Source organism: Neophocaena asiaeorientalis, unplaced genomic scaffold, assembly GCF_003031525.2.
Source record: "Neophocaena asiaeorientalis asiaeorientalis breed wild unplaced genomic scaffold, Neophocaena_asiaeorientalis_V1.1 scaffold30, whole genome shotgun sequence".
In the NCBI taxonomy this organism is placed as follows: Eukaryota; Metazoa; Chordata; class Mammalia; order Artiodactyla; family Phocoenidae; genus Neophocaena; species Neophocaena asiaeorientalis.
Window position 1 is genome coordinate 1341171 of NW_020174923.1, and position 17287 is coordinate 1358457.

A 17287-nucleotide genomic window follows, 5' to 3' on the forward strand; every position below is an offset into this window, starting at 1 on the left:
TTTAAATCATATAGGCTTCTAAGGCGACCTCTGCTTAAAAAAACAAAAACCAAACGGAAAAGAAATAGCTGCTGGGAACTCGCACTGGTTTGAACAATAAGAACTTCTTGCCTCATGTAGCTGAGAAGCGGTGGAGGCTCAACCCGGTTACTCGAGTTATGTGACCAGAAGCCAGTGGCCCTCGCTCCGTTTTCAAGCTGCGTTTCCTCATCGTCAGCTCCAGCCTCCGCAAGTTTTCTTCCTCGTGGCTGCGAGAGGACTGCTGGTTCCTGGTCCAGGCTCAAATCACAGAAGAGAAAGTTCCTTTCATAGTAGCTCCTTTGTCACTGGCCTGAACTCCAGTCCTAGTAGGGACCTGGCGCAGCTGGCAGGGGAAAGGCAGCTCATGCCTGGGAACTGGGTTAGTGAAGCCAAGCATCTCCTGGGGCCCGAGGGCCCTAGTCCTGGGGCTGCACAAGTAAGAGAAATCCAGCCGTTTGCAGGTGCTGGGCCTTGGCCACTAAGGAGCCTCCTGTCCTTACCTGTGTTGTCTGAGCAGCTTGCGAGGTCTGGGCTTGCCAGTGAATAAAAGGCCAAGTGACACAGCAGGTGGGGGTGGAAACGCCCATAGTGTGGAAACAGAAGCTGTTAAAATCGAGGTGGTATCATGGACTGGTTATCGCATCCACCTAGAATTCATATGTTGAAGCCCTAAGCCCCAGTGTGACAGGACCTGGAGATGGAGACGTTGGGAGGTGATTAGGTCGTGGGTGGAGCCCTCTGGATGGGATTAGTGCCCTTGGAAGAAGAGATCTGAGAAATGGCGTTCTCTCTCCACCCTGTGAGGACCGTGGCCATCTGTAGGTCATGAGGACAGCCCTCGCGGAACCCGACCCTGCTGGCACCCTGATCTTGGACTCTCCGGCCTCCAGAGCTGTGAGAAAGAAAGGCCCATTGTTTAAGCCGCCCAGTCTCGAGGATATTATTGCAACAGCCTGAGCTAAGACAGGTGGGAACCAAGAAGCCAAAGGTATCAGGACGGCTCCTCTGTGTGGACGCTGAGCCCTGACAGCATCAGCGGGGCTGAGAGAAAAGGCTCTGCTGGAACTCTCCATCAGCCACACTTTATAACCATTTCATCACAAGTCCTGTTATTTCACCTCCTGAAAGTTGCCTCAGTTCTGTGCATCTTTTCCATCCGCCTCACGTCTCTGTCCTCCACACTGCCACCTTTGTTGGAACCCTGATCACCTTGTGTTCAGGTGAAACAGCCTCTCCCTCCTTGGCCTCCCTGCCTCTCCCCTCTGAGTAATTAAGTGCTGCTGTCATCGTGCTTCCCTGCTTGAAAATATATGCCTGGCTTCCACTCGCTGAGCGGACTTCTCTGCCAGACGTCTGAAGGTCTCTGTAGTCTGGGTTAATTGACTGTCTGCTGTTTCTTCTAAGCATTCCTTGACATCTCCAGTCGGGCCCTCGGCTGGGTGGGCTCTGGGCGTCCACACCTGCCGCACTCATTTTTCCCTTGACTCGTGCTTTCTTTCCCTTTTGCCTGGAATTGCCTTTCACCGAACCTTTGCCCATCCAACTGCAGTTCACCTTTGGGCGCTCACCTTCTCCCTCAGTCCTTCCCAAACAGTGCCACGCCACAAAGAGCTTCTTCTTGACCCCAATTTCTGTTATACTTAGTTTCCCCATAGCTGTTTGTGGGCTCATTTTGTTTCCAAGGAAATGGTAAATTCTCTGAAGACAGCGTTTAATTCGTCCCTGTTCCCCCGCCACATACACAGAGCACAGACTAGCGCTGGTGACCTGCTAAGCGCTCAACATTGGACAGAACAGGGTAGGTAAAGAGGGACCCACTGGCGCAAGGTGTGTGTCCAGTCCTGGGCACGCCATAGGCTGGTCTTCCTTGAAGCAGCCCCACCCGTCCTAGGAGGCTCCCACCTAACCGCCCACCGGGCTCTACCATCCCGCTGGCCTGGAACCCTTTACATTAAGAGGAGATTGCTCCAGGGACCCTGAGATGGCGGATCCGTGGCCTCCACGCCTACCACCAGCCACCCTTTGATATCCTGTTGCTGGTCCCTAGACAGCGTGCTGGCCTGCGCCTCTCCCAGCTTCTTAGGGACAGTCACCACCTGCGATCCAGAAACACAGTCGAGCTACACCACGAATAGATTAAATTTAAAATTCCAGACGAGTCTTCCAAAAGTTCCTATTCCGTCAAACATTTAATTGCCTTAAGGGACGTTTAAAGCATATATTAGCTTAAATTCACAACAGCCCTTCTATTTCCAAGATCACTGGACCAAGGTCTCACAAGGCCACTGTTAGGACAGGGACTTGGGCTCATCTGTCTGACTGTTTAAAATCTTCATCAGGCCAGAGGAAGCGAGATTAATTTTCTCAAAGAAAATCTTTGAGGAAAAGATTTTCTCAAAGTTGCAAAAAAAATCGCTCACATGATGCAAGATAAAATAGCACCCTTACCCCAAGTCTTAGCCTTGCAGCTGCCAACGTCGGTTTTAAATCCACATGGGAGGTAAAGAGAGGGGATGGAATTGCTACGGAGCCCTCAGTTACCACTTGGCCCTCAAGCTGCACAGACAGAGGCTTCTGATAGCAGCCTCCAATGGTTGGAAATAAAGCACACACAGACCTTCGAGAACTCTACCCGAGTAAGAAAAGACCCTTTCTGTTTGTTTTCACGTATAAATAAGGTAGTTAAAATTTTCACCGTATTATGTTTTACCTTGAGGGCCAATAAACACAAAGAACGACAGTGTTAGTCGTCATTAGTCGTAATATCAGAACACAATGTTCAGGGTCTTTCTAATTTTAGAGAGTGATTTTTCTCTGCCATTGAAGTCAAGAAAAAAGCCGTCCCACAGAGGATCGCACAGCCCTCTGCCACCAGTGACAGTGGAGAGCTTTCTTCTTTGTCGTTTTTACTCTGCCATGAATTCTTCTCAGACATCATCAGAGTCTGTTTCTCGATTTCAGTACATTTTTAATATGAAAGCAATGTCTTCCGACTGAAAGAACAAAAGCTTCCTGCTCTTGATTTGACCTTTGTTGGTTTGATGTGTTTTAAAAAAGATCTGGGCAACAGTTTTACAAAGAACGCCCAGAGATATTCCTGGAAAAGCAACTGAAAATAATGATGAAAAAGACTAGGAGAGGAGGCTTCTCGCTCAGCCTAACGCACTGTTGCTCCCCCCACACAGTCTCTGAAGGCCGTGGCGGTTTTGTCTGAGTCAGGAGCAACGCACTGAAGTTTTTTAAAGATACTTTAATGGGACTGTTTCTAACAGAAATTTTACTTTCACATCTGTCCAAGTGAACCAAGCCAAGTTAATATTCATTACTGATTTATCTGATTTGTAAAAATAGAAACCCCAGCCTCTTTTTAACTTTTTTTGGCCACACGGCATGGCATGCGGGACCTTAGCTCCCCAAGCAGGGATTGAACCTGTACCCTCGGCAGTGAAAGAGCCGAGTCCTAACCACTGGACCTCCAGGGAAGTCCCTGAAACGCCAGCCTCTCTTGAAAGCCTGAAAGTGGACCGCTCTCTGGCCCGCCATTTCCCCATCTCACCTAGCACAGGTGTGGTGCTGGTCACGTGAGCCCAGGCATATGTCTTCGGGTGTGTTCTGCTTCCTGCGGCCTCCAGCCTGCATAAGAGGCTCGCAAAGATGCCTTTATGTTGGCAAAAAAAATCCATATAATATTTTCAAACTTCAGATAAGTAACGTAATCTTATTTTTATAATCTCCAGTAAAACATAGCACCTACCCTCAGGGAACCCACAGCCTATGGGAAAAAGCAGTATGTAATCAATAATTACAATTTATGTGATAATGAAGTAAAAGCAGAGGCGCTGGGGTAAGGAGGACCTCGCTGTGGCTGTCAGCTCAGCTACTAATTAATTAGCTGTGTGACTGTGGGTAGAATAGGAACCTCTCTAGGCCTATTCCTCCATACATAAAAAGCCGTAAATGGACCACATGCAGTTGATTGATAGGGAGATTAAATAAAATATGATACACTACGCAGAAGAGCACAAGACGGCACCTGATACATAGAACACGCTGGGTAAAGGTCAGTCGTCGACGGTGATGGTGATGATGACGGTCACAGCTGTTAGATGCACAAGGTTTGCGGCATCTTGGAGGAGGGAATGGTTACCTTGACCGCAAGGCTGAGGACGGGGCTCCTGGAGCAGGTTCCGTGTGAGGGCATCGGGGAGCAGAAGGGGCACGGGACGGCGTGTGCAAAGAAAGGCGCGAGGCGCAGACTGGGTGGGGTTCTGGGGAGAGACGCAGGTCGTTACTGGAGCACAGATGTCCTGGGAAGTCAGGCCCAGGTCAGCTTGAGAAGGTCCTTGGATGCCCCGTGCCGGGGACGTTGTCCTTCAGCTACAGCTAAAAAAATCATGCAAGTACTTTTATGATGGGGGAGAGAGGGCTGGGCGGTCAGGTCCACCTTTCAGGGAAACGGGCCGGCAGCGCGGAGAGTCAGCTGAAGGGAAATCTGGAAGCAGGGCGGCTGCAGTAGGCTCCCTGTCCTGTAGTAGAAGTCAAGATGCAGTAGTCTCCAGTCAGAGACGTTGAGATTTCCCATCGTCTACCGCATGGATCCTGACCGTACAGCCTCCACGTGGCTCCCTCAGCCGCCGCCCCTGCACGACCTCCATCCACAGCACACTCCGGCCCCCGCCGGCGTCCCTAAGTGCCGCACACGCCACCTCTGTGCTTCCCACTCTCCCCTCCGCCAGCAACGCCTGTCCCTTTCGTCCACCTAGAAAGCATCCGGGTCAGATTCCATCACCTCTGTAGAGACTTCCGTCCCCTGCTTAGAGGTGATCAGTCGGCCCTGCTCCTGTCCGGGGCCTGTCACACTCCAGTCGTGCCCTTTCTGCACGTCTCGTGGGGACAGTGTAAGCTTCCAGGGGACAAAACCCGTCTCACACTCACTCTGCTCCCCACGCAGAGCTGTGCCGGGTCGCCTGCCGTCACGCTGGCTGGACACACACCCCGACCGTCATCGCTCAGAAAGCCTGTGCGACGTCTTGATGACTCCACATTCCCTAACTTTTAATCGGACGGAAATTCCTCGTACCTCTGCCGTGTGAAGGTGAACACTCGGGAGCTTGGTCGGTGACGGCTGACATGGTGTTCTGAAGCTTTCTGCTCTGAGGCTGCGGGGTCTCGGTTCCCATCAGCTGGGAGGTGAGGGGACTCGTGCACAAAAGCCATATTCTGCTCGCCGGAGCCGCCTGCGTGCATCGCGGGCGCGCCGTGGGACAGTGACCGCCGTCGTGTTCCTACTTTGTGTTTTGTGTAGAACGCCGTATCTGGCAAGACAGGCCTCCTTAAACGTAGGAGGTAATTGGTGCTTTGAGGGAGAGATTTAACTTATCTATAATTGTCAAGAGTTTAAAACTGCAGGAAAGAGCGAGCAGTCATGGCTTGCCTATTTTGAAAGATGCCCTCGAACCAGTTCAAAAACCTCTGACTAAATCAGGTATTTTGCAGGATATCTAACTGAAGGTTAGATCTGGGCACTTGTAGTGTAATCTTTGCTTTAAAAATAGGAAACAACGTGTTGAGCGCCGATTGCCTCTTGAACTCTGCTGGTAGCATCGCTGCTCACCAACATCTCTGGTGACCGACAGGCTAGCTGGGCGGCCCCGTTTCGTGCGAGGTGGCGGCGTGCCAGGGAGTCGACAGAGGTGGCCTTGGCCTCCCGGCAGCATCTGACGGCTCCTCACTTGCACCCACCTCTCTGGCCATCCCGGTCCTAAACGCTGGTGCCTCCTGTGCGTAAGTCTTGGCTCCTGGGAGATTCCTGGTCTCTCTCTCCCCCTGCAAGGAGCCCCCTTTCCCCGGCTTCTGCGTCCCCCTCTGGCTCAGTGGTCCTCCGGCGTCCAGGCCCGGCTTCCTCATGAGCTGTGCTCGTGCCTGTCTCCCGGGCACCTGAAACACAGTAAATGCGAACCCAAACCAGGCCTTCTCTTCCCCACATCCTCACTCTTCTTGGCACACGGCTGAGATGTAAATTCTCATTCGACTCACCTCGTGCTTTTATCTTTCACAAGCCACTCAGTCGTCAGCTTCTGTGATACGAGGTCCCCACAGCCGTCACCCTACAACAAGAACGTCTCCTGATCCCTGCACCACGGCTGTCCCCTGAGTCCCAGGCCACCTCCCCTCCTGAGCTTCTTTACAATATTTCCGGATAATTCCTCCTCCCAGGAATGAGGAGGTGGCGGTTTCCATCGTGGTCCTCGCTGGGAGCCTGCGTCTGCATCCACGACGTGGGTAGGATAATATCTCCCTCCCAAAGTTGATGTAAGGATTAAATACAACCTTCACGACGTGTGGAAGTTATCTATCAGCTCCTTATACAGTGCCTGGTGTCTGTCAGATGTTCCTAAGTGGTGCTTTCTCTTCTACTTTCTGTACTTTCTACGCCATTAAATCTAAACTTTACTGCCCGCCGCGATTTCAAGGTCCCACCTCCCTATTCAAACGTATCTTCGTTCAGACAGCATTACTGGGCACCTACCGCGTACCACGTGTTCTAACCTCACTTCAGGGTACAAAGAGGAAACATCCAACGGAACCCAGACCCCGTGTCCGCCTCACTGAATACCAGTCTCACCGCATAGGTCTTCCTGGCCTTTCATTCACAAAGTCGGTTACACGTCTCGGGTGTCTCCCCCTGCCCTTGGCTGGGGTTTTGCTCCTCCGTCGATGGACACCCCCTTTTCAGGAAGGGCTGATCGACTCTCCCTCTGGGAGGAAATCCAGACAGTAAACAAAAGGGAAAACCGCGTATCTTCCCGCGGGCGTTCTCTCCAGACCCTTTCAGGGACGTGCCTTTTGACGTAAAGTGGACAGTTTGCCGTCCTCTGACGCGTGTGAACTTGCCCTTCACGTGCCCACGCACCTCGCTGCACGGACTCCCCACCTTCGGGTGGATCTCTGAGACCACTTTTGATCTTGGCAGCCCCGTAGGTACTCTGGACCTTCTGAAGGTCCCGTCATCTTAAGACAAAGACTGACTTAACACCCACAGTTGTGTGCGCTGAGGTTTTGATTCATTCATTCACTCAGCAAATACTAAGGAGGCGCTGCCATAGGCCAGGCAGTGAGCGGAACGCCCGAGCTGAAGGAGTCAGCCAGACGGACACCGTCCCCGACCTGCAGTGTCACAGTCTAGGGCAGGGGTCGGCCTGCTTTCTGCAAAAAGCTAGACAGAAAAGGTTTCAGGCTTTGTGGGCCATAGGGTCTCTGTGAAGAGCCCTCAGCGAGGTCATGGCAAAGTAGCCATCGATAATACGTAAACAAATGCGCATGGCTGTGTTCCAGTAAAACTTCATTCACCAAAAATAGGTGGTGGGGGCTTCCCTGGGGGCGCAGTGGTTGAGAGTCCGCCTGCCGATGCAGGGGACACGGGTTCGTGCCCCGGTCCGGGAGGATCCCACATGCCACGGAGCGGCTGGGCCCGTGAGCCATGGCCGCTGGGCCTGCGCGTCCGGAGCCTGTGCTCCGCAGCGGGAGAGGCCGCAACAGTGAGAGGCCCGCGTACAGCCCAAAAAAAAAAAAAAAAAAAAAATAGGTGGTGGGCCGGATTTGGTCTGCAGTCCAAAATTTGCTGATCCCTGGTTGGGCAGATGCATCCCATACATGCAGGTTAATATTTTGCATGTTCTGCCTTGTTTCAATAGGAGTGTGTTGGGTGCGGGTGACAGAAAAGGCAGCCCAGGCAGAAGAGTCCAAGGAGAGGCTGACTCCTGATCAAGGGCTGGTTTCAGGCTCTCCAGTCTCAGCTCCTCCTCCTCTGGGCTGGCTCCACTCTGTCACCTCTAGCTTCTGGGCAGCAAGATGGCTTGTCACACCCGAGTGACATCCCCCGGTGAAGTCCAGCGGGGAATGCAATGCACTGTTGGCACTGCATTCCGTACCCCCAGCGCCACCGTCCCTAGACCCCGCCTCCGCCCACCTCCTCCCAGGCTTTCCAACCCCTTCTGACCCTTCAGAAGCCCAGTGTCTTTGTAATGCTCTCTACTGACACCACCCCCCGCCGCTCACCCTCCCTCAGAGTGTGGACTGGGCTCCAAAATTCTCTCTTGTTATTTCGCCCTCCCCACCAGTCAAACTCAGTTTTCTTTCTGGCCTTCAACTCAGCCATAGAAGGACGGGGTTCTGAATAAACTAACCCACAATGAATAGGAGCATCTGGTGATGTCCCTTAACCCTCCCACAGATTTCTGCTTGGGAGGGATCCAGGCTGGGTGGGTGGTCTTGAGCTGGGATCCCTCCCTGAAATCATTGATCAGGGAGCACTTGTTCCCCACCTGCAGCGAGGGTCTGAGAAAACCCGTGGACACACCAGTCACTGTTGTGGCTTGGCTAAATAATACGGCTCAAAAGCAGATAAGTCGTGTTTCCAAACGTATGTGGATTATTTCGATTATACAGTGAAGATTCATTTGCAATCGATTCTGAATCTATAGAAGCTTTTTGTCACGATGTCCTTTCTCAGTCAGTAGATACTAAAAAATACAAAAAGAGGTTTAAATGCAATCCTCAGGCTGATCACGAATACACGCAGATAATTAGCAGAAAGTCTAAAGGATTGGCTAAATGAGATATACACTTAAATTTAATTCGTGACTTACATACATAATAACATAATGAAATACGTTACATAGGTATAATCTCCATTATCTGCTGTAGTGATGTTTATTGAACTTGACTAAGTGCCGTTCTTGTAAAAATTATACATGTATTAAATCCTCTAGTCCTCATAATAGCCTTGAGAAGTTTTCATTCCCATTTTCCTGATAAGGAAACAGAAGCACAGAGAAGTTAACCTTCCCAGGGCACGCAGTTTAGAGGCACAGCCCAGATTCAGTCCCCACCGTTTCTCTTCCAGAGTCTGGGCTCTTAACCCCTAGGCTTTACTGTACTGAGTTAAAGGCAGGTGGCAACCAGTCTGCCCTTGTACAGGAAGGCTCTGCTGGGTCATGGTATGGGGCACCCCCTGTGCTTCAGACACTCAGCGGTGATCGGTAAAATCCAAGTAAAGTAAAAGATGTATTTGGTATCAAAAGCATGATGAGCATCTGTGTGGCTAGAAGCGGATCAGAACCCCAGAGTGGTGGGTGAAGCTGAAGCCTCCGGGACGGGATCCCAAGCCCGACAGCAGGCAGAGGCAGCGGGGACGGAGATGCAGAAAGGGCTCTTGCTGGTGAGTGACAAGAGACTGGGTCGCAGCTGGAAAGCCAGGCTGGTGTGGAGACTGTGGACCTCCGTTACCTGCCCGTAAGCAGGGCCATGGCTTCTCCAAGGCTGGAAGGCAGCGACCCAGACATAGCCACATCACGGTCTTGGGAAGCTGCCCCAGCTGGGTGCCTGGACCTACAGCAGCCCTGAGAGCACCACAGAGCAGGACCCGCCAGCACCCCGAGTCCAGGTGGAGGCAGTGGCACGCCCCCCCATGAGACAAGAAGGAACCATCAGAGAAACACGAGAAAGGCCCTGGCGAGAACAGGCATCCGGGCACTTGGTGAATAAACTCAAAGCAGGCTAAGCTGTCTGATGTTGCAGACGTGGGGAGGCTCTCTGGGGAGACCGCAGGGTGAGAGACGTTTAAGGGCCAACTGGGCGGGACCTCGTTGGCCACGTAAAGGGTTTTGATTTTCACTTTAAAGATTGAGCAAATTTGACTCGAAAAGCAAAACCAACATACGGGCATTGCAGTAGTTGGGGGCCAACTGAGGCACTGTGGATGGGGATGGGCCAGTGGAGAGGCAGCTAGGAGGTGACGTCAACTCTAAGAGTCCTTACAGTTCCTTGGCGCTCTGCCGAACTGACCCCACGGGGCTTGGTTGGAACGCGCTTTGTAAAGTAACACTAGGCACTGTCACTCTGCTGACCCTGCCGAGACGTGTGAAAACCCGCAGGATTTCCCAGTGGCGACTCAGCAACTGGCCTCCCCGCGGCTCAGCTCTTGGAAAGTGAGTCTGGTATTGGCTGCATTGGCACCTGTGATAAAATATCGTGTGTTTGAGACCCCGTCCCTACGTTGTTTGTACAAAGCTACTCACTTCCGTCTCGTTGTTTTTACGATAGGAGGTTGACGTATTTGCTGTAGTTTGGACGTCCTGACATGACTAATTGATATAGGTCCACCAGACATGTGTTACTTCTCCCTTCCATATTTTTAATGAAATTATAGAGTTCCAAGGTTCAATCTTTTTTTCAACATCACTTTGAATTTTTCTCTGCAGACACCCTCTTGGCTCAGGTCCACTTCATACACTCCTATTTATCACATGAGTATTTATCTGATTATACAGGATGTGAGCTTTACTCCATTGTGATGCTGAACTCCAGGTCTGAGGTTCTTGGTCTTCAGTCTTTTTTTTTTTTGCGGTACGCAGGCCTCTCACTGTTGTGGCCTCTCCCGTTGCGGAGCACAGGCTCCGGACGTGCAGGCTCAGTGGCCATGGCTCACGGGCCCAGCCGCTCTGCAGCATGTGGGATCTTCCCGGACCGGGGCACGAACCCGCGTCCCCTGCATCTGCAGACGGACCCCCAACCACTGCGCCACCAGGGAAGCCCTTCATAGTCTATTTTTAAAGTCAAAGGAAATACTGTCAGTGCTGTGCCTTCGAAGGAAGGGTGGGCAGTCTGTGGCCAAAGAGGCAAGCACAGCCCTCCCTGTTCACGTGGGTACCAGGTTACACATACGCCGTTTCCACTCGGCTTACATTACAGGAGCGTCACTGTTTGTCATGATGTCCTGAGTTTCCTAATCTTCCTTTCCTAAAGGAAAGAAGATGGAAATGGAGAGAGAAGTAACCCTTGTGGAGAGAGGGAAGCTGTGTCTATTGGATGGGATGCTGGAGGGACGAGGAATAGCAGATAGTTCTACACTGTGCTTCTCGAGGGCAGTGGGAAGGGTGAGGTGGGACGGAAATTCCTTCCAAGAAGGACTCAAGCGAGAACGACCTTCGAATTCTTCCGCATTTCATAAACATCGTTCACTATTACAGTTGGACACTGTATGTGAATAAGATTTAATATTCAAATCTAACAGTAAAATAGATTTACAAGTAAACAATTTTGACCTCCCTTAGTTTGTATGCCCATCAAACCCTTTGCTTTAGATCAACTCAACTTCCCCTTGTTTCTTGCCAGGTTAACAGCCAGAGGGGGAAGGCAGGGAGGAGGGAGAGGGGCACGGGTAGCAGTTAGCAGTTGATAGTCTGCACTTAGTCTGTAGACAAATGTCATCATTCCCTCATTATTTCCCCTCAAACACATCCTGGGACAGACGGGACAGAAAAATAGTAGCGGGAGTCAAAAGTGATAAACAGAAAAAAAAAAAGTGATATACAGGACTATATGCTAATGCTTTCCTTCCTCCTTCTCCTCTTGCTGTGGAACAAACTTAGATATATCCTTCACTGGTCGGACTTTAAAATGTGTGCTTATGTGGGGGATTTGCGGAACTTTTGTTTTAGGTCAGTATGTGCACTGCATTTGTACAGATGCTTAAAAATTAGTCTTATCATAAATGCTTGGTAACTTAAAATTTTAAACCAAAGAGCATCTGTGTGGCTAGAAGCGGATCAGAACCCCAGAGTGGTGGGTGAAGCTGAAGCCTCCGGGACGGGATCCCAAGCCCGACAGCAGGCAGAGGCAGCGGGGACGGAGATGCAGAAAGGGCTCTTGCTGGTGAGTGACAAGAGACTGGGTCGCAGCTGGAAAGCCAGGCTGGTGTGGAGACTGTGGACCTCCGTTACCTGCCCGTAAGCAGGGCCATGGCTTCTCCAAGGCTGGAAGGCAGCGACCCAGACATAGCCACATCACGGTCTTGGGAAGCTGCCCCAGCTGGGTGCCTGGACCTACAGCAGCCCTGAGAGCACCACAGAGCAGGACCCGCCAGCACCCCGAGTCCAGGTGGAGGCAGTGGCACGCCCCCCCATGAGACAAGAAGGAACCATCAGAGAAACACGAGAAAGGCCCTGGCGAGAACAGGCATCCGGGCACTTGGTGAATAAACTCAAAGCAGGCTAAGCTGTCTGATGTTGCAGACGTGGGGAGGCTCTCTGGGGAGACCGCAGGGTGAGAGACGTTTAAGGGCCAACTGGGCGGGACCTCGTTGGCCACGTAAAGGGTTTTGATTTTCACTTTAAAGATTGAGCAAATTTGACTCGAAAAGCAAAACCAACATACGGGCATTGCAGTAGTTGGGGGCCAACTGAGGCACTGTGGATGGGGATGGGCCAGTGGAGAGGCAGCTAGGAGGTGACGTCAACTCTAAGAGTCCTTACAGTTCCTTGGCGCTCTGCCGAACTGACCCCACGGGGCTTGGTTGGAACGCGCTTTGTAAAGTAACACTAGGCACTGTCACTCTGCTGACCCTGCCGAGACGTGTGAAAACCCGCAGGATTTCCCAGTGGCGACTCAGCAACTGGCCTCCCCGCGGCTCAGCTCTTGGAAAGTGAGTCTGGTATTGGCTGCATTGGCACCTGTGATAAAATATCGTGTGTTTGAGACCCCGTCCCTACGTTGTTTGTACAAAGCTACTCACTTCCGTCTCGTTGTTTTTACGATAGGAGGTTGACGTATTTGCTGTAGTTTGGACGTCCTGACATGACTAATTGATATAGGTCCACCAGACATGTGTTACTTCTCCCTTCCATATTTTTAATGAAATTATAGAGTTCCAAGGTTCAATCTTTTTTTCAACATCACTTTGAATTTTTCTCTGCAGACACCCTCTTGGCTCAGGTCCACTTCATACACTCCTATTTATCACATGAGTATTTATCTGATTATACAGGATGTGAGCTTTACTCCATTGTGATGCTGAACTCCAGGTCTGAGGTTCTTGGTCTTCAGTCTTTTTTTTTTTTGCGGTACGCAGGCCTCTCACTGTTGTGGCCTCTCCCGTTGCGGAGCACAGGCTCCGGACGTGCAGGCTCAGTGGCCATGGCTCACGGGCCCAGCCGCTCTGCAGCATGTGGGATCTTCCCGGACCGGGGCACGAACCCGCGTCCCCTGCATCTGCAGACGGACCCCCAACCACTGCGCCACCAGGGAAGCCCTTCATAGTCTATTTTTAAAGTCAAAGGAAATACTGTCAGTGCTGTGCCTTCGAAGGAAGGGTGGGCAGTCTGTGGCCAAAGAGGCAAGCACAGCCCTCCCTGTTCACGTGGGTACCAGGTTACACATACGCCGTTTCCACTCGGCTTACATTACAGGAGCGTCACTGTTTGTCATGATGTCCTGAGTTTCCTAATCTTCCTTTCCTAAAGGAAAGAAGATGGAAATGGAGAGAGAAGTAACCCTTGTGGAGAGAGGGAAGCTGTGTCTATTGGATGGGATGCTGGAGGGACGAGGAATAGCAGATAGTTCTACACTGTGCTTCTCGAGGGCAGTGGGAAGGGTGAGGTGGGACGGAAATTCCTTCCAAGAAGGACTCAAGCGAGAACGACCTTCGAATTCTTCCGCATTTCATAAACATCGTTCACTATTACAGTTGGACACTGTATGTGAATAAGATTTAATATTCAAATCTAACAGTAAAATAGATTTACAAGTAAACAATTTTGACCTCCCTTAGTTTGTATGCCCATCAAACCCTTTGCTTTAGATCAACTCAACTTCCCCTTGTTTCTTGCCAGGTTAACAGCCAGAGGGGGAAGGCAGGGAGGAGGGAGAGGGGCACGGGTAGCAGTTAGCAGTTGATAGTCTGCACTTAGTCTGTAGACAAATGTCATCATTCCCTCATTATTTCCCCTCAAACACATCCTGGGACAGACGGGACAGAAAAATAGTAGCGGGAGTCAAAAGTGATAAACAGAAAAAAAAAAAGTGATATACAGGACTATATGCTAATGCTTTCCTTCCTCCTTCTCCTCTTGCTGTGGAACAAACTTAGATATATCCTTCACTGGTCGGACTTTAAAATGTGTGCTTATGTGGGGGATTTGCGGAACTTTTGTTTTAGGTCAGTATGTGCACTGCATTTGTACAGATGCTTAAAAATTAGTCTTATCATAAATGCTTGGTAACTTAAAATTTTAAACCAATGGGAAAGTGTAGGGAAAACATACCATATTGGAACCAATTGTTGTTGGCACTGTTGTTATTGTTGTCATTAAAAAAATTAAATAAATAGAGCAAAGACCAGCTGGATGTCTGGAAGGATGTCCCCTGGCCCCTGATGCGCTAGGGAGAGCACAACTGTGCAGTGGATGAAGCTGCCGTAGCTGGTGGTGTCTGTGAAGGAGACCCGTCAGCATGTGGGAAGATTGTGTGAGAAACTGCAGGGCACAGTGGCTAAGAATATGTGCTGGAGGGTCAGACTGCTTGAGGTCAAATTTGTGCTTGCCTCATTGGGTTGTCAGAGGGATTAAACACTTCTTAAAATACTCAGCATTGTAACCGGCACATAGAAAGTACTCAATAAACGTTTGCTGGTAGTAACGTCATTAACCTCATAAGTAGAGTAAAACGGATGGGTTAGAGTTTCCCATGACTTTATTAAAGTCACAGGCGTCTGCTGGGCATAATGATGATGAAATTCAGGATTTGGGTTTAAGGATTCAGGGTAGTAATATTTTCCTGAGTGATAGTCTCACCCACAGGAGAGGTAATGTCGGATTTTCCAAGGGCCCATTTTAAGTTCACTCAGATTCACCAAAATCATAAAAACAAAGAAGAAAGGGATAGACAGAAAGTAGAAATGGCAAGATCCTCAATAAAAGTTGGGGAATATAGCATACTGAATTTTAAAAGTGGTGGAAGGGATAGTGGTGATCAATGAGTGACCTTGCTCACACACAATTTTCTGCTGGCTACGACTCGCCTCCAGTAGAGGGAGACCATCAGGTGTGAAAAGTGAAGTGGGAAAAAAAGGGAGCCCAGAGAAGCTACAAACGTTAACTAAAGGGCTTCAGTACTTGGCCCTGACCTCCAAAGTAGCTGAAAACTAAGAGCAGGTGGGCCTCAAGAACAAACGAAATAATAGGTTTGATCAAAGGGTGTTGATGACAACAAAACTGAACCATAGCTGTGGCCTGCCGCAGCTTACTCCCTACCTCAGCATTCAGAAAATTGCTGGTTCCATTCAAAAATGAAATTTTAATTTTTTTTAAGAAAAAGGAACTAGGTTAAGAGTCTTGCTAGGTTAAGAGAGAGAGAAAGAAGGAGTGGAAGCAAAAAGCAAATTAGAACATAGATCTAATGGGAAATTACCCAAGAAGTAAGGAGAAGGTTCAGACAAATTACAGTTCTTTGAAACCAAAACAGTTCTTCATAATGTCAAAGCATTTACAAAACACATTGACATATCTCTCTGTCAAGGAAAAAGGTGGGGAGAGAGAGAAGAAGAAGAAAAGAGATGTGTTTAAAGATGATATAATTCAACAAAGATGAGAAGTGATTTCTCAGAGTTTAGGAAAAAAGGTAGTCAAAATCAAGAGATTACAGAGATTGAAACCATATTAGAAGAAACAAAAATGGGAAAATCATAACTGAAAACATCTAAGGAAATACGGTGATCACACAAAATAAAATGAAAATAGAAGACATTTATAAATTGATAAGAAAGTAAAATAATAGAGAAAATTGTAAATATGGAAGATTGTCAAAGAAGAGCCAACACATGCAAAATCTCTGTTCCTGAAGAAGAGAACAAATCGAAAAAAAATCATATATATCATGAATATATGTAACTATTGGTATAATAGAAAACAATTCTAACAGAAGAAGCTTTTCTTCAAAGAATTGAATATAAAGATAGAAAGAGGGACTTCCCTGGTGGCACAGTGGTTAAGACTCCATGCTCCCAATGCAGGGGGCCTGGGTTCGATCCCTGGTCAGGGAACTAGATCTCACATGCATGCCACAACTAAGGAGCCCACCTGCCGCAACTAAGGAGCCCTCCTTGCCGCAACTAAGACCCAGTGCAACCAAATAAATAAATATTTTTTTTAAAAGATAGAAGGAGCACACACATTGTCTCAGGAAAATTGATATAGAATCATTAATACCAAAACATATCCCAGGGAAGTTACCTAATCCAGGGAAAAATAAAATCATATGGACATCCAAGCAGAGAAAGAAAGTCACATTCAACATGGAAAAAAAATTAGCCTAACTTCAGACTTCACCATAGCAATGCCAGAAGACATTGAGGAAACACCTCCAAAGTTCTGAGAGAAAGAACGTGGGACAGAAGCATTTTTATACCCAGACAAGTTATATTTCAAATGGACAGGCAGAGGGCAGACATTCTAAACAAACAGGGATACAAAAAATAGAGCAAACATGAGTCCTTTTTAAGAGTAGTAGCTCAAAATTTCAGAGCCAGTGATGAGCGATAGAAAAAAAATACTCAATATATAGTAGCCTGTGAGCCCTTGATAAAGGTTGCCCCTAAAGTCTGATTTATAAACCATGTGTTTTACTTTGTGTTTGCCTTTCATTTGAGTCAACTGACAGATGTTACTATTGGACTTACGTCCAAGAAGATAAAATGGGAAAAATCAAATATTTCTTCAGTGGGAGAGATCATTTTTCATCATTTTTGTTTACCCTTTAGGTATAAATCACAAGATTGTAACATACCTCAAAAAAATACTTTGCTAAAAATTTAAAAATCGTGTTCTAGAACATTTGCCAGGGGATTTTAGTAGGTAATAAAATAAACTATTTGAGCACATTTCTCCCTTAATTTAGTTTAGTATAAGAAAATTTGGGAATTAAAGGCTAGTAATTTTAAATTATCCTCAGTAAATCCATAGACTTGTCTAACTGAACTCAGTTGCACATATTTTCATAGTCTATTACCTTATTTCCAGGTGTGTCCAATGACTCATTTGTGGGATACACTGCAATTCAGCTTTAATATTTAGTTAAGTCCCACACAGCACATGCAACACAGTTTTGAATTCCATAGCATCTCAGATTAGGAGAAGGAGAAATAAAGAAACAGAGCTGGAGGAAGGCACCAAGACGGACACACTCACATTCGTGCTCACCCTCAAACACACCTCTTCATCCTGCTGAAGCATATCCTTCCAAAGACTTTTCTTCCACCTTCCTTACCTGTTTGTAGTTTGATGAGCCGCCAGCTTTTCCTTGACCAGCCCAGTGACCGTCAGTTAGTTGAGCAAGACCTGGCTGTATTCCAGAGGCAGAGGGAAACTCATGAATCAGAGATGCTCATGATGGTGAGGGCCCTCTGGTTACCTGTGTGGGGAGGCTTGGAGAC

The 17287-nt window shown here is 48.7% G+C and overlaps 1 protein-coding gene across 8 annotated transcripts in view; it reads left to right on the plus strand.

Annotated features, from left to right (window-relative positions):
* CEP112 (centrosomal protein 112) overlaps positions 1 to 17287 on the plus strand; it is a 418056-nt gene that overhangs the window by 395054 nt on the left and 5715 nt on the right. The window lies entirely within an intron of this gene.